Below are 23267 nucleotides of genomic sequence, written 5' to 3' on the forward strand. Positions count from 1 at the left end.
TCAGAAAATTAATGCCATGTCTAATTTAGCCCTCATATTCCTTATCATATATTGACAGGAACAAATCAGGCACCTTGACTTATGTCCACTGAATTCCTTGAAAAAGCTGTACTTCTCAAAACAAATTCTGCTTGTAGTAGTAGTAGTACAATGACAACAACAGCAATCAAAATATTTCTGAAGTATAAAACCAAAGCAGCCATAGAAGAAGAAAAAAAAGGAAAGGGAGCAATTATTTTTTAAATGAGCAAATACTGTGTGTCAGAAAAGGTTGAAAGCTTTGGCAGGGGCAATGCAATGCATCCTAATGGACTTGAATATACACCCCTGTTAATAAAAGACTGGAAGTTTACAACCATTCTGCAGGTGCAATCAGCTGGTGGGTGGTGCACAATTAAGCTTTTACAGTGAATTTTTTGTTCATTCCCTGAACTCCTTTCCTTGCTGTGGCAAATTAAATAAGAGATATAAAAGCAAATATTGCCTAGGAGGTATCTTGTGGAAGTAAACAGTAGTCAGTTGTTTAGTCAGCAGCTATATGCTTAACAAACAAATACAAATTAATATGAGGTTTCCCAGATTTACCATTAGCTTGATTAGTAAAATGCTCTTTCTAAGGAGTTTCACTGAACTTGGGAGCAATAAAATATAATAGAATCTGCACCCAGAAGGGTTTTCATGATACTGTAAAATTATAAGTCTTGTCATAGCAGCTCTGTCCAAAGGCAGAATTCTACGTATGACACTTCAGGGTTCCTTTTCTTTTCTTCTCTTTCTATATATATCTTTTAAACACTGGCATTCGAAACTATGTAATTTTCTTGGCTTTTAGTGCAAGGTTGTAGACTTTTAAGACATACAGTGCTGTTTAGAAAATGTAGCCCCACACTAATGAGCTCTGAATGGTAGCTGAGAATTAGTATTCAGAACTCATGTCTGTCAGAGAACATTGCTGTCTCAATTGAAGTCTTTGCTTTTAGACAGAAAAGGGTCATTTTTTTTTCCTCTGAAGGAATGAGCTTAAGGTAAGAGCGGGTGTGTGTGTGATGGGATTGCATAGCCTGCTAATGGCTGTAACGTGAATAATATTTGTCCTGGGTGTTGTGTGAAAAATGTTCTTCTATAAATAAAAATATCAATGAGTGAGTCTCTCTCGCTATCTCTCTCCCCCCACCCCCACCCCGCCAAAGTAAATAAATAAATAAACCTTGGTTACAGCACCTGGCTTTACTTCCACCACTGTGTATATATACAGTGATAATTAGAGATCATACACATACTGACGAGATGTGGGGATGATGCTACTTAGCATTCTGCTTATCCTCCCTGCTCACATCTTTCCACTGGGATTCAGCCTTCCCTATCTCTCCCAAACAATTGATACATGCAAATATTTAAGCCATACAAAGCCTATCTCTTAGCCTTAAACCACATCTGTTTGTTAGGCTAAGAACTCATGTTTATTGAGTACAATAAAGTTTAATAAGATTTTTTCCCCCTTTTAATGTCTGTTAAAAGGAAATGATGTGTGTGGAAAGTGGGCTTCAGCATTATCAGGCACATTGCAATTTCGAATGGTGAATTTTAACTAGTCCTGCATCAAATATTCTGCAGTTTTGATTTTGTGGTAGAGGCAAACTGTAATCTCCGGCAGTCAAAACTGCTTAGATCGTGTAAATATTAACATTTTTAAAATCCTGGTTGGCACAATTATTTGCTGTGGCACCACAGCTTTGGTACGATTTTCCCTGGGAGCTATTGATCCCACCTGAACAGAAATCGCACAGAGATTAGACGTTGAGAAGAACACTGTTCTTGTTTTAACTGTATGAATGGCATAAGCTGCATAAGTGTGTTGAGCAAGGAGTGTGGTGCCATGCCATTGACATTGTGTCATTTTCTAATCCAGATTCCTGACTGGGCAGAGCCTGAGGTCATGAAGATCAGCTCATACACTGGTCTTCTCACATAAACATGTACAACATGTGTGGTTACTGAAAGAAACACCAGGGTGGGGCTGAAAGCATGGCGCAAGTAGTTGTGAATGGGGCTGTCATAATTGTGTAACCAATCAGATTCAGTGATGTGATTATATCACTAAGATGAATTGACAGTCATGTAAATTCATATGCAATTATTATTATTTTTTGCAAAGCGAGCAGAAAAGGAAAAACCTTTCCTTTATGGTACTGCCAAAAATGTTCACACACACGCCCTCTTATGTTAGTAGTTTTTGCTGTATCAGCGCTTCATATGAACACTGCTATTTTTCTAGAAGGGAATGTTCCGGAACTCAGCATCAATGCCTCCCTGGTTCAGCACCCACCTGAGAGGCGCAAGAACGGAGTTCCAGCTGGGGAAAAAAGCCCTGCCCGTGAGATACAAGATTTGCAGGTAAAGAGTCCAGATGTTTAGCCTCCCTTTCAGAGAACCAAAGATACAGAATACTGTCTGAACGAACCTCAACTAATTTTATCCCTCAGGGCTTTGGGCTCCTTAGTGAGAAACCAACCTGCTGGCCTCATGAAGGCCACGGTGTCAGCTTTTTTCTTTGCTTTATATTTGAACCTTGCGCTGGTTCTACAGCAGGGGAGTTGGACTATGACTCCCATCATCCCTGACCATCAACCATGCTAAGCAGGGTTGATGGTAGTTGGATCCCAATGGCATCTGAAAGGCTCACAGTTTCACTCCCCATGTTTTATATGCCAGCAGTTCTCCTATCATTGACTCTCACTTTTATCAGTCCCGCCTACTTCTCTCAGATATTATACATATCTGAAAATGAGTCCGTCACTAAAGAAAACTTGTTCTAGAGCTGCTTGTATTCTGTTATTTTATTTTCCCCTTATTCATTTGTGCTTGGTGTCAAGGTATAGTATTTTTTGCAAATTGTCTTGCTGAGCTCCACCTTCAGCAGAAGCCCAGATCTACTAAGCTTGAAGGAGCCAAGAGCTTCAGCCTGTACTTCTTAAGGGACTTTACAAATCCCTGCATTGCATACCAAATTCTGTCTTACTTTTTAAAAGGCCAAAAGGTCTTTTGACAAGGACTCAGAATTGTTTCATCCGCTTAAGCTAACCTCTTTGAAGCAAACAGTTTTGATGCTCTGAACAGCAGTATTTATAGATAGTCCCTAGGGACTGGGATTTCTTTGAACTGAGGGATCAATGGTATTACCTGGGTGGTTTATTTAAAGACAATTTGTTTGCTGCTCTATAACCTTAGTTCAGTGGCAGGTACTCTGATTGTTCAGTTCCTTTAATGACCGTTTTATGTATGTTTGTTTTATGCTATCATATTTTACTAACCTTCTCTTTTGCCTCTAACTTTGAAGCACGTGCAATTCTTTTTTCTTTCTTTTTTTGAGAAATAGTTTGAAATGATTAAAGATATTTTATTAATCCTCTGCCTAGTTTTCAAGGACACAGCTGATTAGTAGTTTGGAAGAGTGACAGATGTATATCCAATGAACTCACAGAGCTCACAAATTTAGCTCATTCCAGTTACCTTTCTTGTTTATTCTTCACGTGAGGGCAGCTGTAGAATTAGTCTGAGTCATGCGGATGCCTTGATTGCAGTGGCACAGTTTCATGGGAGAAAGAACTTCTTAATCTTTCTGGTTTATCTCAATTTCTTGCACTTCCTGAGATCATATATGTTGTTGGTACCCCAAAGGGTATCCCCTACTTTGGGAAAGGGTTGCAGATAGTAATAGAGCAATGTTTTGCATTCACCTCTATTTATTTATTTATTTGTTTGTCTGCCTTTCTTCCAACTGGGTTCCTGGCCCTAGTTTCAGTCCCTGACATTTCTAGACGCCTGCATTAAAATACTGAAAGACTTTGCCAGTTAACATAACCAGCACTGACTCAATATCTCAGTCTGACTCAGAATAAGCAGGTTTGTATCTGGAGTGTGGAATTCAGTATTAAGAGTTGAATGCAGCCCTCTAGACCTCATTATCCAATGCCTGAAACTCTTCCCACAGCACACATCATTCCCAGGCCATATCTCCAGCTTCAGACTGGGCTTTTTCTTTCTTTTTTTTTATAAAATTTTTATTGGGTTTTCCGCTTTTATAAAAACAGAACACACACAAAAATAACACAAGACAAAAACATGTATAAATTCAGCAAATCCTCGTTTCATAACCTTGTTCCCTGACTTCCCCCCACCCCCCCTCATGCATCCCAATTCCCAAAATTATATCAGCAAGTTGGTATTTCTCCTCTTAACCATCTTATTCATCTTATTACCTCTTTTATAGTAAAAAAAAATTGATTTTCCTAAGTTGGACTTAAGTTCTCTTCCATCGATTTTTCATTTTATCTTAATTAAGAGTCATAATAACCAAACCTAAAAATTTTAAGAGTTTTTAAGAATCTCCTCTTCCCTCCCTCCCATCCCCGGTTTTTGTCCCTTCCCAATAGAAATCCAAAGTCGAGATTCTCAGCCTGGGTTCCTCACGTCCGAGGCTTTCAAGTCTCTTTCAGTCCCTCTCCGCCGGTCTTGTTGGTAGTCCTTTATGTCAGTCGTCGAGTCTGGAAGAAGTTCTTTCACCATCAAAGTATATTCTCTTCCCACAAGGAGATTTGCAAGCAACTGCTGGAAAATTTTCACAAAGCCTGTATCTTCAGAATCAAATTCCAAACGGAGGCCCCAATCATATTTCTTTGTTTTAAGTTCCTGTACTCCATAATGTCCCAGGACCTCCTCCTTCTTCTTCTGCGTCTTTCGCAGGCTTGTGGTAGATATGTTCCCAGAGTCTCCTTGCTTGTATTCCACAGATGTCAGCTTTTGGTTGTTGCTTCCCAAGGTTACTTTCTCTTTTTCTTGTTTAGTCTCTTCCACCTCTGTAAATATTGTTTCCCATTCAGCTGTGGATTCTTTCTCATTCCGGTCCTCAATACAAACAGCAGAGTTGCCTGTTCCCAAGGTCATAGTCATAAGTTGTTTATTCATGGCCAAGCTCTGCTCTTGTAAAATTCCCACCAGTTGAAACATCCTTTTGATTTCCACTAGTAACTTTCCATCCACAGCCATTGTATCCATTGTAGTTTCACAGAATTCCCCCTAGGGGGAATCTGGTTACTTATTAGCCTTTTGTCCAACAGCCCTTTAACTTATTCTTATTACTTTGTTTCCAACAAATTTTGGCTCAATTATAACTCGTCTTAGTCCAGAGGGGTCTTAGATAGCGATTTTTCCACTTTAAACTGTCCGTTTGACAGCTTTGACAGCTGTCAAACTCCACAGCTCTTACACAGGCACAAAGGCAGGACGTTCCCGAGCCCGGGAGGGGGGGTTGTTTAAAACAAAAAGAGGGTTTCCAAAACTCCACTCTCCAGCACAAAATTTCCTTTAGCTAAATCTTGAAAGTTAGTGTCCTTTTTAACTCACCCCACCAAGGGTAGGCTCTCCAGCTTAGCTCTTATGTCGTTGCTTAGATCGTCTGCAAGGGGGGGGGGTGCGGACTTCCTTTTAGCACCCCCCCCCGGTCGTCTCCAATTCAGGGTAAAAATTTTAAAGTCCCAATCCGTCTTACTCACGGGTAATTCTTTCAGTCCAAATTTTCAAGGAAGGAAGTCAGCGCTCTCTGGTCATGGCTCGCGGCTTCACCCCACCGAGGTAGCGATCGACTCTCAGTGCCACGCCACCCCCGTATCCCCTCCGCAGCCTTTAAAAAGGCTCTTCGTGGATCAGGGAGGGCGCTTGAGGCACCCGCCGAGTCTTCAGTCCGCAGGCTTCCGCGCCTGCGGTTTTTAAGGGTCCCCGCGTCGCCGGCGCGGCAAAGACCCGTCCTCGGTAGAGCCGATTCCCTCCGCAGCTCAGAGGGAATCCGCCATTTCCAGATCGCGTCAACCCGGAAGTTCCCAGACTGGGCTTTTTCTTGCCTGGATGGAAAATCAAGAGCTAATAATATGTGTGCATATATAGAAACATCTGAGTTTTTGTGTGACTACCGTGAAGCCTACCACACAAAGTTAAGAGCCATATTTATTGCTCTGCCTATGTTGCCTCTGTCCTCACCCACCACTGGTATGTGGCTCCCAGAAGATTGCTCACTAGGAAATGTAGTCCCATTGAGATGAGAAAAATTCCCAACTGCTGCTCTGTATAATTGAATTGTGCAGAGGAGTGAATGTGTACATAAAGCATGATACTGCAGTAGCTGTGTACACATTAAAGGTAAAGGTAAAGGTACCTCTGACTGCTAGGTCCAGTCGCGGATAACTCTGGGGTTGCACACTCATCTCGCTCTATAGGCCGAGGGAGCCGGCGTTGGTCCACAGACAGCTTCCAGGTCATGTGGCCAGCATGACTAAACCGCTTCTGGTGAACCAGAGCAGCGCATGGAAACGCTGTTTACCTTCCCACTGGAGCGGTAGCTATTTATCTACTTGCACTTTGACATGCTTTTGAATTGCTAGGTGGGCAGGAGCTGGGACCAAGCAACGAGAGCTCACCCCATCACGGGGATTCGAACCACCGACCTTCTGATCAGCAAGCCCTAGGCTCTGTAGTTTAGACCACAGCGCCACCTGTGTCAAAAGGCAGTATATTGTAAGAAACAGGACAGATATGGATTATGGCTAGCATCTTGGGTCCACCACTTCTAAAGCCAGTGAAGGAAATGTACTGGATGCAGAGTGAGCAGTAATGGGTACACGGGCATTGTGTTGTCCATTCCTTTTTATAATGGATATAAAGACCTCAGGATAAGCCAAAACAGCAAAATATTATCAATCAAATAGTAAAATAATTTACAAAAAGCCCCCATCAGGTATCTAAAATCTGTGCTCCAGACATGTTTCATAGACCTGTCAAAGAATATACATTTCCACTTGGCGTCTTAAACTTACCAGTTTTGCTGCCAACCTGATTTCCATAACTGGGGTGGAAGCCTGCTATCTAATTATAGCTCCTCAAGCTTACCTGGCAGATGGCACTACCAGCAAAGCCTCCCCAGAAGATCAGTCATCATGGGCTGCTTGATAGAGGAGAAGTGATCTCTCAGGTAACTGCTGGTGCTGGTTGCTGGTGCAGCATTCAGTAAATACTATAGCAATGTGTGGTAAATACACTTTGCATGAGTACCTCTATAAGCGGTGTAGAGGGTTGAATAGAGTGGAACAGAGCAGTTACAGTGTGGCATGGGAACACACAAAGCAATTCTCAATTCTGTATGGTTCTGTCTTTTTGTTTTATAAAGCCTGTATCTTATGATGCTACCAAGTTTGCATATCTCATTTCTGAAACATTCTCAAATCAATCAATAACAGCCTATGAAAAAGAATACTGAGATAGATGCAGAACCACTTTGTTTGTTTCTCATTCTGTGGCTGCATGTTGTTATCTGATTAACTATCTTATTTGGATCTGTCATGTAAATCTATATCTAAAGACTTCTTCAAATGCTGATATTTGACCTAACAGACTGTATCAGAAATTTCTGTGTAGGACTACAGCAGCATGTCAATGAAGATGAACAAATTTTTTCAAATCCATGGATTATTCATTTGTCATGTGTGAGCACTAAGCCTGCCACATCAAAATCCCCATGAAAGTTTTACTGGAGAGTTTGCTGCATTCTGAGCATCTTTCCAGAGCAAAACAATTTACTCATCTATTCCCCTGCTGAAATACCTGAAAACCTGCCTGGGTGTAAAATCCCTTCTTAGACAACAACTACGCAAGGTAGTTGTGGAATTGGCTTCACAGTGTGCTTTATCCCTTATGATGAAGATCAGACACTGTATAAAGTACTTTATTAACTTCTATTTGGCTCCCTTATTATGAGTTGAGGTTTGATGTAATCAAGCAGGGGTAGAGTCCTGCATCACAACCTGTTGCAAAATGTATGTGTTTTAAGAACCCAGTGGAGCAAATTAACAAGAAGAACTGCTTAGGTGGTGTCTTCATATAGTCCTCTGCTTCCTAATTGGCAGGGCTCCCTAACAATACTGCTGTGAAATCTTTCTGCTGTAACACACTCTCTGATTTAAAGACAAAAAATCACAATTGTGATCACGATCATAGATTAATTTCTAGAGTGCCATTTAATTCATTTTGTAAACATTTTGTAGGCATCCAGACTTTCTTCTCTGCCTCCTGATCCACTGCATTTCCTAACCAAGCTTGGGAGATGGTAGACTCTACTTCATTGGAGGTTTCTAAGCTGATATTGCATGGTCATTGGTCAAGTATTTTTTAGCTGTGATTTCTGCAACACGAGATAGGACTCGATGGCCCTTGGGGTCTCTTCCAGTTCTACACTTCTGCGATTCTGTTATTAAAGTTGAATGCAAAAAATTCCCATAAAATGCAGGAGATCCTAAGTGGTAAATCTTGATATATATATATATATATATATATATATATATATATATATATATAAATAAAATTGCACTCAGGTCCTGGTTGGCCACTGTGAAAGCAGGTTACTGAACTAGATGGAGCTTTTCGAGAAGAACCCAAAACATTAATGTCAGGGGTTCAGGAGCAGAGACGCAGAGAAGGGAGGAAGCAGAGAGCGAGGGGGAGGAATCCGAAGGGAAAATGAGTGATGATGACGACCCGAGATCTCCAAGCCTAAGCAGTGAGTCAGAGGACTCCCAAAAGGGAGCCCCAGTGAGCAGAGCAAGGGGGGGATCCGGGGGGACACCCCAGGAGGAAGGGAACAGAGGAGATTCAGAGAGTAGCAGCTGGAAGTCGGGACCCACGCTCATAACTGAGGGCGGCAGCAGCTGGAAGTCGGGACCCACGCTCAAGACTGAGAGCAGCAGGGAGGAAGGTAGCCAGGCATCGGGTTCCGGAGGCTGTCAGCAGGAGGGAGGGCACGAGTCAGGGGTGGTCACGCCCTCCTCAGAGAGCGAGGCAACGGTTAAGAGGAAAGTAGAGAGTTGGGCGCGCGCGCCAAGTTCAAATGCAGCGGAAGCTGGAGCAGTAAGCAGCCCGGAGAGTGAGCCAGGTCCCAAAGCCCGCCGCAAGGAGGCAGAAGGATCAGGGGGGTCAGCGTCAGAGGAGAGTAGGAGGGAGGAGGCCCAGGGGGGCAGAAGGACCCAGAGACGTAGGGAGAGGCGAAGGAGGTGGAGCAAGGCTAGGGTATTAAGCTGGTGTGCAAGAGGCGGGGACTCAGACGGGTCTTCGCCGACCTAGGGCAGAAGGTGTAGAGCTGCACGCTGCAGTTCGGAAATGAAACCTGTAACTTAATAAAGACTCTTATAAAGTGAACGCTGGCGGACTTGGTCCTATGTGAGCTGGGACTGGGTGGCAGCTCTGACAGTAAGACCCGTCTCAAAAAAGCTTCGGACACCTGATATCTCGCAGCGGAGAGAGAGGCAGCTGGAGGAGGGGATCGGTGTTTGGGAGCAAGCTCACGACGGTTAGCAGAGATGACGGAAGCAGAGACAGTTGCAGCGCTGCAACAGGCAGTTACCCAATTGAACGCGGAGGTACTGGCATCCAAGAAGAGGGAGGAGGATGCGGCAGCCACCTACAGAGATCTCCACGCCAGGTTTGAAGCATGGGTTAAACACGGGCAGCCAGGACCCAGACCGGAGGGGGTTGGGTTGGCACGGAGAGCAGGAGGGCTTGTGGCTCACTTCGATGGGAATTTACAACAGTACCCCAATTTTCGAGCAGACGTAATGTGCGCACTGCAACTGCTGGCAAAAGACTTTAGAGATGAGGAAGAGAAAGTGGGGTTCATACTATCCCATTTGCATGGGGATGCTAAAGCGTGGCTACGCAATTTGTGGAGGGATAAAGATCCGGCGCTTCAGAATGCAGATGCCTTTATCAAAGCGATGGATGCGTGTTTTTTGTCTACTATTGATGTGGATCTTGCCCGACGGGAGATTCATGGACTAAAACAAGGGAGGGCAAGCGTCCGGCAGTACCACGCCCGCTTTTTTGCGCTGGTCAGTGCCTTAGAGTGGGACCGGGATTCGCCCCCTGTCAGAGACCTGTTCTGGGAGGGTCTAAGCTCTGCGGTCAAGGATGAGATTGCAAGGGGGGAGAGGCCCCGAAGCACGCAGGAGGTGGTCCAAAGGGCGCTGACTGTGGGGGTGAGGCTGGAAGAACGTCCATGGTGCAGAGATGAAGGACGTGGAGGGCGCGAAGCAGCGAGAAGTTTCTCTTTCATTCCAAGAGAAGCAGCGCGTGCGCAATCCACACCTCCGCCTGGAGGGGGAGGGGAACCGATGGAGGTTGGAGGTGCAAGGGCTCAGTCAGCAGCCAGAGCCCAAGCACCGACAGCAGTGAAAGCGAAGCCTCCTAGAGGGAACAGGAAGTGTTACATCTGCGAGGATCCAGGCCATTTGGCGAAAGAGTGTCCCCGGAGGCTCCACAAGCACACTGCAGCCTCAGCAATGGTGACTGCAGCAACGCAGCAAGGAGAACCACAGCAGGGAAACGACGATGTCTGGCTGGAGACAGAGGCACTGGGGCCCAGCCAGACGCATCAGTGAAGCAGTCCCCAGCGATCTTGCAACCCACGGACCCCCTCCCACCCAAACCAGTAGTGCAGCTCACAGCATCTCTCCAGCTACCCGATGGCGTCACTATCGAAGTGCCGCTTTCTGTGGATTCTGGAAGCAACGCAGACTTTATAGCGCAGGATTTTGTGGAGCAGCACGCTATACAGCTACTGCCTGCCACTCTGCCCCTGCAAGTCGTCACAGTGGATGGCAGAGAGTTGCTAGGGGGGCAGGTGGTGAAGCAAACGCCACCGATGGTGATGCGCCTTGGCAACCACAGGGAAGTCATCAGTTTTAATGTCACCCAACTGTCGGACACGCCCATTGTGTTGGGCATGAGTTGGCTGGACAGGCACAGTCCGACACTGGCTTGGTACCAGAGACAGCTGATCTTCGGCTCCTCTTATTGCGCAGAACACTGCATCCTGCCCAGACAGGAGGGAGAGGAGGAGGAATCACAACTGCAGTTGGGAACGTTGCAAGCAGTCCCCCACAAATACGCAGACTTGCTGGAGGTCTTCTGCGAGAAAGAGGCTGACAAGCTACCACCGCACAGGCAATATGACTGCAAGATTGACCTCCTACCAGGGGCGACGCTGCCGAAAGGGAAGCTGTATTCCATGTCTGAGGACGAATTACAGGAACTCAAACAGTTCATAGATCACAATTTGCAGCGCGGTTTCATCCGGGAGTCCAGGGCAGTAGGGGGCAGTCCTGTTTTCTTCGTGAAGAAGAAAGACACGCCCCAAAAAAGACTGGTGGTGGATTTTCGCCTCTTAAACAAGATGACCAAGCCTTCTGATTTCCCCATGCCCAGGATTGACGACCTACTAGCGACGGTGCGCAAGGGACGCGTGTTCACCAAGTTGGACCTGCGAGGTGCGTACAATCTCATCCGCATGAGGGAGGGCGATGAGTGGAAGACAGCCATGTTCACGCCTCTGGGCACCTACGAATACAGAGTGATGCCGTTTGGATTGCAAAACGGTTCTCACTGTTTCCAAGCTTTCATGCATCATGTGTTGGCGGGACTCCTTTACAAGAAGTGCGTCTGCTTTCTGGATGACATCCTGATATTCTCCGAATCGCAGCAAGCCCATGACCAAGATGTTCGGGAGGTGCTGAAGAGGCTGCAGCAGCATAGACTGTACGCCAAACTGGAGAAGTGCCAGTTCGACACGACGGAGGTGGATTTCTTGGGTTACAAGTTGTCGGACAAGGGGCTAGCCATGGACAGCGCCAAGGTTCGTGCGGTGTTGGATTGGAAGAGCCCGCGCAACCGGAAGGAGGTCCAGCGGTTTGTCGGCTTCGCCAACTTCTATCGCAAGTTTATCAAGGGGTTCGCGATGCAGACGGCGGCCATTACGGACACGCTAAGCTCCAAGAAAAAGAAATTCATCTGGACGGAGCAGGCGGAGCAGTCCTTTCAAGCACTCAAGCGTCTCTTCGCGTCGGAAGAGCAACTGCTGCATATCGACCCCAGCAGACCGATGCGGGTAGAGACAGACGCGTCCGATAGAGCAGTGGGAGCTGTCCTGCTGCAAAGGGACCCACAGGGGGTCTGGAGGCCGGGAGCGTTCTACTCCAGAAAGCTCAGCAAGTCGGAGCAGAACTACACCATCTGGGACAGGGAGTTGCTGGCCATTCATGCAGCTTTCAAGGCGTGGAGGCACTTCCTGATCGGCGCCAAGCACACGGTGCAGGTCTGCACGGATCACAAGAATCTGGAGCACTGGCGCACGGCTCAGTTCCTGAACCAGAGGCAGATACGTTGGGCGGAGTTCTTTGCTGACTTCAATTTCCGAATAGAGTACGTCCCAGGCGACACCAACGTCATGGCGGATGCACTGTCCCGCAAACCGCAATACCTCGAAGAGGCGACGCCAGCGGCAGCCATGCACATCTTCGCGCCAACAGCGTGGGCGTGCGCTTCAGCCACAGTAGACCTGGATGCGGTGCGGCGGGCGTTGCAGGACGACTCCTTCGCGCAGGCGAAGATGGCAGAGGTGCACAAGGGCACGGCGAAGGGCGACGAGTTCCAGATACGAGACGGCTTGCTCTTACGTAAAGGGGCCATCTACGTGCCGGGAGACGAACTTCGCGCCAAGGTACTGCAGCAGCTGCACGACGCACCCACGGCCGGGCACTTTGGCACGGAAAAAACGGTGGAATTAGTCGCAAGGGACTTTTGGTGGCCCAGACTGAGAGGGGAAGTCGCGGACTACGTTGCGAGGTGCGACACCTGCCAGAGGGCCAAACCGGTGCACAAACCACCGGCGGGACTGCTGGAACCGCTGCAAACGCCGTTTGAACCGTGGGAGAGGGTGGCCCTGGACTTTGTTACGGATCTACCCAGCTCGAGAGGCAAGACAGCTGTACTAGTGGTGGTGGACTTGTTCACCAAGATGGCACATTTCATTCCGTGTGCGAAGGTGGCCACGGCGGAACAAACCGCCAAACTGTTCATAGATCACGTGTTCAAAGTGCATGGTCTGCCGCGGTCTATCCTGTCCGACCGCGGGCGCCAGTTCGTCTCGAATTTCTGGCAGAAGCTGATGAGTTTTCTAAATGTCAAGGTCGATCTGGCATCAGCAAGACACCCGCAGACCAACGGGCAAGCAGAGAGGGTCAATGCCATCATGCAGCAGTACCTGAGATGCTATGCCAATCAACAACCTGCGACCTGGGTGGATTACCTGCCGCTCGCCGAGTTCGCTTACAACAACACGAAGCACGTGTCCACAGGGGTGACGCCGTTCTTCGCCAACAATGGGAGGAATCCCAGAACCTTCCCGGGACGGGAGAGAGTGGGGGACGGAGAACCACAGACGGCGGACGCGTTCGCGTCAGAGTTGCAGGCGGTACACGATCAACTCAGACGGCAGCTGGAGCTAGCTAAGCACGCCTACAAGGTGCAAGCTGACAAGCACAGGCGGGTTGGCGAAGAGATCCAAGTGGGAGACTGGGTCTGGTTGGCAGCCCACGCAGTGCCGACCAGGTCACTAGCCAAGAAGAAGTTGGGGCACAAGCAAATTGGTCCGTACCAAGTCGAAGCACAGATCAACCCGGTAGCCTTCCGACTGGTGCTGCCGGAGGGTTCCAGAATGCATCCGGTGTTCCACAGGTCGGTGCTCACTCCCTACAAGGCACCTCACAGATTCCAGGAGCCAGGGACGGCACCGAGTCCGTTCCGGGAGCGGACGGAGACGCGAGGGGTGACGCAGCAAGACCCCATCAACGAGGTCACGGAGATTTTGGACTCCAGATGGGGGGAAGAGGGAGTCGAATACCTCCTAGCCAGAGAGGGCACCCGGGCCAGCGCCAATAGCTGGGTGCCAGACTACGCTTTGGAGGAACCCCTGCTCAAGGACGAGTTTCATGCCCTTTTCCCACACAGACCCATGCCAGCGAGCTTCTTCGACGACTGGCTGTTCACGCCCACACTTTCTTCCAGCACGTTCCATGGATTCGACTCGGACGGGGAACCCGCACTGAGCACCCGTTCCCCAGAAGGATCGCCGGCGGGTTCGGCGTCAGACACCTCGTATTGGTGGGACGATCGACCGGAGGAGCAATGGCGCCGGAAGTGGCTGGAGATGCCAGGTCGAGCGACCGACGCAGAGACTGACATGGACGTGTTCGGGGAGGACCTTGGGTTCGAGCACGGCGGTACAGAGATGGAAGCGGAACAGGTCAACGTCGGCGACCGCGAGGAGGAAGACTCGGAGGTCTTCAGTTGGCGGCCAACCACGGGGAGCGAACTGTATCCGGCATTCCCTCCCGTGATGATGGAGCACCCAGCACCCACACCTGAAAGCGGGGAGGGGGGAAGGGGGGGCTTCGAGGGGGGGATGGATGTCAGGGGTTCAGGAGCAGAGACGCAGAGAAGGGAGGAAGCAGAGAGCGAGGGGGAGGAATCCGAAGGGAAAATGAGTGATGATGACGACCCGAGATCTCCAAGCCTAAGCAGTGAGTCAGAGGACTCCCAAAAGGGAGCCCCAGTGAGCAGAGCAAGGGGGGGATCCGGGGGGACACCCCAGGAGGAAGGGAACAGAGGAGATTCAGAGAGTAGCAGCTGGAAGTCGGGACCCACGCTCATAACTGAGGGCGGCAGCAGCTGGAAGTCGGGACCCACGCTCAAGACTGAGAGCAGCAGGGAGGAAGGTAGCCAGGCATCGGGTTCCGGAGGCTGTCAGCAGGAGGGAGGGCACGAGTCAGGGGTGGTCACGCCCTCCTCAGAGAGCGAGGCAACGGTTAAGAGGAAAGTAGAGAGTTGGGCGCGCGCGCCAAGTTCAAATGCAGCGGAAGCTGGAGCAGTAAGCAGCCCGGAGAGTGAGCCAGGTCCCAAAGCCCGCCGCAAGGAGGCAGAAGGATCAGGGGGGTCAGCGTCAGAGGAGAGTAGGAGGGAGGAGGCCCAGGGGGGCAGAAGGACCCAGAGACGTAGGGAGAGGCGAAGGAGGTGGAGCAAGGCTAGGGTATTAAGCTGGTGTGCAAGAGGCGGGGACTCAGACGGGTCTTCGCCGACCTAGGGCAGAAGGTGTAGAGCTGCACGCTGCAGTTCGGAAATGAAACCTGTAACTTAATAAAGACTCTTATAAAGTGAACGCTGGCGGACTTGGTCCTATGTGAGCTGGGACTGGGTGGCAGCTCTGACAATTAAGTTTTCCCATTTTGCATACTTTTGTAGCAGACTACAAATTGTGGATGGCAAACACCTAGTAGACCTGGCTGTCAGGATAATATAAAGAATCCAGCTAAACTGCTTCTTCCCTCAGGTATGAAGGCAAAGTACCCCCCCGAGGCACTTTCTCATCTTTGCCTCATATGCTGTTTGTTGCTTGAAAATCTGTGTGTCAGATAGTAAGAACTACATGGATATTCAAACAGTAGAAGGTATTACTCTTTCCCATTGCTAGGGGTAATACATCCCTTCACCTTTGTTGGACATGAGCACCATCCAGCATCAGCCGCAGAGAAAGAAGAAACCTGCTGCTACTTCCTGCTGTGGGTGGCTATGGTTACTATAAACATGGACTGTAGCTTTGCATTGCATTGTGCATAACAGTTGCTGGGCAAGAAGGCAGAGCAGGTGAAAGCACAGAGGGAAGCGTGGAAACCACCATGCTGCTTTTTTGCATGTGCACACAGAGCAAGCAGCCACTCAGTTTGAATGGCTTTATTTCTCTCTCTCTCTCTTCAAACTGAGAACAACAAAACAAGGGAGAATAAACGTGACATCTCTGTGAGCGATTTCACAGTGTGCCTCCCTGCCTGTTGGAAATAAATTCTTAAGAACAAAATGGTGGATGAGCTCAGCATGCCAAGAGAATGCCTCAACATATAAACAAGTCATAGAAACTGAAGATAAATCACAACAGCAGAATGATCATTCTCATGGCAAAGGGTTTGTAAAAGCTTCAGATGCTATGGGAATCGGTACGGGGGTTGAATGGGAACCCTGCACAAAGGCTCCATGTGCGATTATTTTATTTTTTTAAAGCCCTTAGACTTTTTTTGGGGGGAGGGACACCTCCAAGCACTGTCAATTTATTCAAACACCTTTCTTTGCCCAGAAACAGCTTTAAAAACCTTGTGGGTGGTTGTGGTAGAAAAAGAAGAGTTCTTTGCCTTTGCTTGTGTGAACTCGGAGATTCTGCTGGTGGTAAACCCAGGTCAATCGAGGTATTTAGAGAACTGAAAGCTAAATGGCATAACACTCTTAAAGTCAATCTAGTTTTTTAAAAAATCAGTCCACATGGTACCAACAAAGAATGAACCAAGAGTGAATGAAGTTACCTTAAGCCACCTGCTTCCCTCCACTGTGACCTAATACTTCATTGCAAACTTGCATTCTATCATATTCAATCTATATTTCTAAGCAAGGAGATATTTGTCCTAACAATTTCATTACAAGGAAACTCACCTTGACCTTAAGAAATTAAGAAACATGAAATAATTTATTTAGGGCTATGGAAGATCCCCCCCCTCCTTTTCCCCTTTTATGTGATTAAAGGCCAGTCTGGTTCAGGCAGGCTGGAGCTTGGAGCCATTGCTTCAGCAATGATGTCACATCCACATCATATATTGAAAACACTTACATCACTTCAACAGCCATGGAGAATCCTAGGAATTGTAGTTTATTAAGGGTGTTGGGTATTATAGGTGTGTGAGGTGAGGCATGACTGTTAAAGTGGTACAAGAGTGCTTTAAATGTGTGGTGTGGATGCGACCAAAGACAGGGAGTTTATAGAGGAGCAGAAAGTACCCCCCTCCCAGTCTGGTTCTCAGCCAGTTCCTGATCTGAGTAGGGGCTTCCATGTATTTCCCCCTCCTCCTGAGTTGCCTTGTCTGCTGCTAGCCAAGCACTTTGCTAGTGGCCATGATGCTCCTCTTGGTGCACAATATCCTCTGCTCTTGTGGTTCTAGAGGGAAACAAAAATGACTGGGAACCAGCCAGGAATCCAGGAAGTCGGTTCAGTGGCCTCCGGTCATGGAGGCCTTTGGGGTCACTCACAGTGTAACAATCTGCTTGGGTGGCAGGGTCCTCCTCCTCCTCCTCCAAGGAAACTTCAGGTTCCAAGTTTGGGCCAGCAAAACCCTGTCAAAGATTCACTCATAGTTCAAACATTCCCAAGGCTATCTGCAAAAGACATCCACTGGCCATTCCTATAAGCAGTGGAGGGTGGTACATTCGGGCAAATGGGGCACTGCCCCACCAACTTGAGTTAGCCCTTGGCCAGGTCCCGCCTGCCTGCCTTCTCACATACTATCTGTCCAAGGGATCATGCGGCCCGTCATCTTCCTCTTCCTGAGCATAGAAGGGAAGAGTGTGGGGACAAAACTAGAGTTAGCTGGCTCTGCCTATCATTGGGTCTTGCTCCACCTACTTGTTGGTCTCATTGCCTTCTGCCCTACCAGTCACAATGGGCAACCAGACACCACCACCTGGCAGCCTGAGCTTGGGACATGTGCCTGTGGTCCAAACTCTGCCTTAGCAAACTGTCAGAGCTATGATTCTCTTGCCTGCAGAGAAAAGTGGAGCAAGCCCTGGAGAAACTCTCAGAGAGGGATTTCTGGGCTTGCCTCAGCTAGCTGTGTTTTCAGGCAAGGCAGTTTGTGCACTCTGACAGTTCTGTCAGGCCATGCAATGCTCCTTGCTTACAAACTAAGTGGCTAAGGTGAGTTAGGGAATACCTCCTCCTCAGAAGGAGGTTTCTCCCATGCCTGCTTCAGCCAGCTGCATTTGCAGGCAAGGAGGATCACACATCCTGACAGCTCTCTGACAGCTCTTTGCCTGCAAGGCAAATGTAGCTGAGGCAAGTCAAGGATTGTGTGCCCTGACAATTCTGTCAGGCTGGCGAATGACTAACTGCCCCCTCAAAAGCCTCCCTCAGTTACCCTATGTTTGTTTCTGGGCCCATGAGTGAGTGGGCAGGGGAAGACTTTAATTACTGATTTTCTCTCATTGTTTTATTTTCTAATTTATCTTCAGAAGAGCTATTTCATCATACTATTTCACTACTTAAAAAAATATTGTATCAATAATGAAACCTCACTGGGAACAGAAACTGACATTCAGGCAATTCAGAGAACATATTCAAGGGGGCAATTACTAATCCCTCAGCTGGGATGAACAGGAAGCCATGCAGTGGGTGAAAGTTGCAAGCTTTAAATTAATCCTCATTTGAACTTTACAAGGGGTCTTTTGTTAAAGGGATCTTACTTTGAGCAAACATTGTAGAAGGATCTTAGCCATCCTTCCGTTTCCCACTTCTAACAAAATTCTGTATGCTGAAAGAAAATTTCATATTAAAACAACTGTTATAGTCCATGGGACACAATTTTTCCTCTGTTGATTGTAGAGACTCACAGAACATGGGTGCTGCTAAAACACATTGATCTTGTTTGCACATCACTTTGGTCCTCTCCCCTGCTCCTGCTGCTGGTGTGAAGTAAGCCATGGTTTGGCTTAGTGTTTGCATCTGAACCTGCACTCATGGTTCATATGTCTCCAAACATTCACAAGTGATAAAACAAAATTCATTGGTTGGTTTACCACTCATGGTTTGTTTGGGGAAAATAAAGCACAAAGTTGGGTTCAGGAAGAACACCAAACTGACCATGGCTTACTTCCTGACAGTGCAGCAAGGAGTGGGGGAGGAGCAAAACACCTATCAATACATAGCACATTCACATTAAACCATAGCTTAATTTAAATATGGTTTAAAGTGACATGTAAATAAGGCCACAGGGAGGTGGTTCTGCAGTTGTAACAAAACCATCAGTTCCCGTGAGAGTTTTGGTTTGAAAAGGAAGAACTGGGTATAAAATGGGAAGCGGTAAGATCAGAGGAGTTACCTATCACACAGTATTTGCACAGAACTAAGATAACATGCCAGCAACAAAATTGTCTTTAAATAAACCACCAAGGTAACATTCATTGATTGATTCTCCAGTTCAAAGGAATTCTGATCCTGAGAGACCAGGAGTGTTAGATATAAATGGTGGTGTTCAGGGCTTCAGAAGTGCTTGCTTCAGAGGAGGACAGCTTAATCAGATGAAACTGAATTGTGAGTCCTTGTCAAAAGACCTTTTGGCCCGATTTGAAGCAGGATGGCATTTCGCATGCAATGCAGTGATTTGTAAAGCAGCTCCCTTGAGATCCAAGTAACAGGAGCTTTTAGCTGCCTTCCCTTTCTCAAAATCCTGCTCTTATGTGAAATCTTAGATCATAAAATATTGAAAAGGAAAAGTTGGGGGTGGGAATCTGATGCCTCTGGAGAATATTCATCTTGGAGCATCTCTGGTATTGGTCTTATTACCGTCTGGATACGTGGCAAACTCTGGGGATGCACAATGCCACCATTGTACATTACCTAGCACTTGTTGAAACTTTATAAATGAAGAGAAGTCTAGAAACATCAAAAGTCTAGAGCAGTAGTTCTCAATTCTTTTTTAGGAGGGTGAAGGGGTGCTGGAGGTTGAATACAAGAGAACTTTCACTACTACAAATTGAATATATATTTGTATCCCACCTCACATTGCAGCTTAATTTGGGAAGAGCTGTTGCTCCATTATTGCTATTGGTTCCTGTGTGTGGTTTTAATAGGGATGTCAGAAGTTTGCTATTTAATTCTTTTCTTAATTTCAGAGGTGATTCGTTTTAAGCTTCAGTCCACCGTTCCCCACAGGCAGCAGAAGGGTAAATACATCACATGCAGGGTTCCATATCTTGGGCAGACATTATGTGCACAGGTTCCCCTCTGCATATGTCCCGTCCCCCCCTTAACACTTGAATGACAAGGCTGGGGGTGCAATTGTGGAGGCAGGGCCAACAGGCTCTGGCTGTTCTTCTGCAGTTGTTAAGCATGGGGGGGCCACACCCTTGACTTTTGATGTTCAAGCAGGTTGCTTAGTTCTTCAACAGCACATCCTTCCTAGCAAAAAAATAATAATGCAAGTTTCTACATGGAAATCTACACTAATGAAAACTGCACCAGTCCTAAAGCTGCAGAGTTTGAAAGGTCTGTGGTGTCTCCTGGGGTGTGCAGGCCTGTTATGCTGTGTTAATACTCCTGTCTCTCCCCCTCCCACCATGCCTTCTTAGTTTTTAATATCTAATACTCCAAATAAAGCTTTCTTGGAGTTCTTGGTGCCTCTTGTGTGAAGCTTAACACTCTTCTGCCTTAGTGCTGTCAAATTCCCAGTTTTGAGGATTTTCTCCAACTCTATGTAGGCTTCTAAATGTCATGGACTGTGACTCAAAGCAAGAAAATGCACAAGTCTAGTGTAGTGGTGTGCGCTTTGTTTGCAAATTATACTCGCACATCACTGAGCAGTTCTAAATGTTCCTTGCAAAGAACCCTGAGATTCAATGGATATGCAATCTGTATAAATAATAGCTGAGCTGTACAAATAAACTCTTTCATGCAAACACTTGTTGTGTGTATAGACAGCTTATGCCTATGTTCAGTGAAATGGGTGAACAAGCCTAAGGTTATCCCATCTCCAGACTCCTCTCTGCTGTAGTCCAACTGTAGTAAGGCGGAGGGGCAATTACAATGATGAGCAGTTATTTTACTTATTTATTTAAATGTTTCTTATCTGCCTTTTCTGGAGTAATATACAAATAGGGTTGCCCGGTCAGGGGCCAAACCTGAGACATAGGGTCAGTCCCTGGTGATGCCATGGAAGTAGGACCCAGTGATGTCATGGGAGGAGCCCCTGGTGACTTCACAGATGATGTCATTAGGCATGACACATTAAGCATTAACCACAGTCATGGACAGCATGTCATTCAAATGAAAAACTGGTCTAACAAATAAGCAAATATGTCACTGACTGAAAATTAATATATAAATGTTATCTAAAGCAGGTGTTCCCATGTTCCACTAAACTGAGAGGACAATTTCTTCCCACCTGCCTAGGGAACCTTGGCAAGAAAAATTTAATCGGGCTGACTTGTATCTAGCCAGAAGGGTTTAAAGGCCATCAGGCCAGGCACTTCTTGAGAAGACTGTTGTAGGAAGAGAGGAGCCTAGCATGGTGATTTTAGATGGAGATACTCGTAGTCAGGACGTCAAGGCACAGACTGATGTCCATGAAGTGATTTCTTATGCCCATTCCAAATTGGACTATGTTATTTTCCTGTGCCTTTGAGGCTGCCCCCACACCACCACAACGAAATGATCCACCTAGTCTCCACTCCAGGTAAATAATAAATACTTCCTGCAGTCCAGGTCCTCCAGTCTCCACTCCTCACCTCCTCGAACACTTTTGAAAAGAACAAAAGCTATCCAGGAGTTGCTGCGAGTGCTGGAGGCAGCCCCCTGTGCTGCTCTTCATGTGCTCTGCTTGCTTCTGCAGCCCCACACCACACACCAGATGTGCATGCAAACTCATAACCCTACCCTTCTCTTGAGCCCAACCCCCAGAGCTGTAGAGGCAGAGGTTTATGAGAATAGAGGAGGAGGGGATAAAGGGGGGCGGGCTACCTAGAGAATCTAGGTATAATTTGATGTCAGCTCCTGCTGGACTAATGCTTGCAAGCTATATGCACAGTCTCCTTAATAAATCAATAAAATTAAAGGCACATTTGCCCACCTGGAGATTCAAATCCTCCACCTGCCACCTGGAGAGAACCAGGCAAACCTGGAGAATTCAGGTCAACCCTGGAGGTCTGGCAACTTTATATACAAGTCTGTGAATAAGCTACGAATCGTGGGCTCCCAATAGGCATCTGACTAGCTACTGTGAGAACAGGATACTGGACTAAATGGGCCACTGGCCTGATCCAGAGGGATCTCCTTACGTTCTTGGCCTTAAACATCAACAAGTTTTTGAGCATAGCTCAGGAACTCTAAACTAGGAAAGTTGCTTCCCACAAATTCGAACTTTTGATTTAACAGCGTTTTGCATGTTACTGTGGACACTGTAGATATATTGTGGGTAGAGAACTGATTACGCAATGCATTGTTTTGTTATGATTCTCTTTTAAAATTATTTACTGAAAGTAAGCTTAGAAGCATTTCCATGTTCAAAGAACACAAAAAGGAAGCCGTCAGAAAATCTGCTTTAGTGGTTCACCCTGTAAGCAGAACATAATTCATCCTCTAAAAACCCATGATCTAATTATTTAGTAAAATAATACCCAAGTGAAACCATTGTTCATTTTCTACACATGGTCAGTATGGCAAACAAGTTGGTTTAATTTGCTTTATAATTATAAGTCTGTTATAGGAGGGCACAGCAGGGAATGGAGGCTGAAAAGAACTCTTACATTTGTGGTTTTATTAAGCCTGGTTTTCTCCAGGGAACTCTTAGCCTGTCGGATTAAAATTGCAGAGACCTTTTACTGTAGCAGTTCTGACAGTTATCCCCTTAGTAAAGTTTGCTGTTGTGATAATTACATTTTACCATCCACTCTGGTTTACTAAATGAATAGCTTCTCTATTACTTTTAACCTTGACCAGTTTTGCGTGTGCTAATTATTTGTGGCAATAATGAAAGTTTCACAAATGCATTTGGGCTGAGGTTTCTCCTCTCTTAATAGTGAGGCGTTTTCCTTCCCCTTTAATCATTTATTTGGGTGAATGAGTTTCAAATGTAGCTTTTGTAATTTTTCCATATATATATATATATATATATATATATATATATATATATATAACATTTTTTGAAGACTTAGCTACAGCCATGTATTTAGGCACTGGGTGTTTTTTAAGGCACTTAAAAGAAGTAATAGCTCCTGACTTTAAAATCTGGTAATGAACAGTCTAAGATGTCAAGATCCTTAATGTCCATGCACTAACCTGTGGCAAGTTATTTATGGGAGATGATCAGTTTGTACATGATGTTCCCTTGGGTTTTCTAGTTGGTCCTAATGAAATTATACATGACTGCTAACATACAATAGATTGATTGCATTTGACACATTAAACTATTCAACAGAGGCCTTGAGAATTACAAATTCATCAGGCTTCTGAGAAGCAACTGGAACAAGAAGTAGCCATCAACTCATTATTTTTACACGTATTAACAAACCTGGAACAAGCCCAGGAAAAGTAGATTTTGTACAAAAAGGTGACTGTGATCTCATGGGAAACTTAAGCTTCGCTTTGTTGCCATTAAGAGAACCAGGAGCAGAGCAGGACAGGGTATAATTAGGGTGACTAGATGTGGTTTACCCCAAAAGAAGAAATGCATTGCGGCGGGCAGGAGGAGGGAGGCAGAGCACAAACATCTTAATTTGTATTCTAATTTATATGTATAAATGTATATTTT

The 23267-nt window shown here is 46.5% G+C and overlaps 1 protein-coding gene across 1 annotated transcript in view; it reads left to right on the forward strand.

The window, feature by feature from the left end:
• The first annotated feature begins 937 nt into the window (after nucleotides 1–937).
• LOC309531353 (uncharacterized protein) overlaps nucleotides 938–23267 on the forward strand; it is a 394694-nt gene continuing 372364 nt past the window's right edge. Inside the window, exons 1-2 of the transcript XR_014219215.1 lie at nucleotides 938–1025; nucleotides 2276–2401. The gene's annotated coding sequence lies outside the window, so the exon portion shown is untranslated. The remainder of the gene's footprint in view (nucleotides 1026–2275; nucleotides 2402–23267) is intronic.

The sequence above is a fragment of the Podarcis vaucheri genome (genome assembly GCF_965113315.1).
Source record: "Podarcis vaucheri genome assembly, chromosome: 4".
Taxonomy (NCBI): domain Eukaryota; kingdom Metazoa; phylum Chordata; class Lepidosauria; order Squamata; family Lacertidae; genus Podarcis; species Podarcis vaucheri.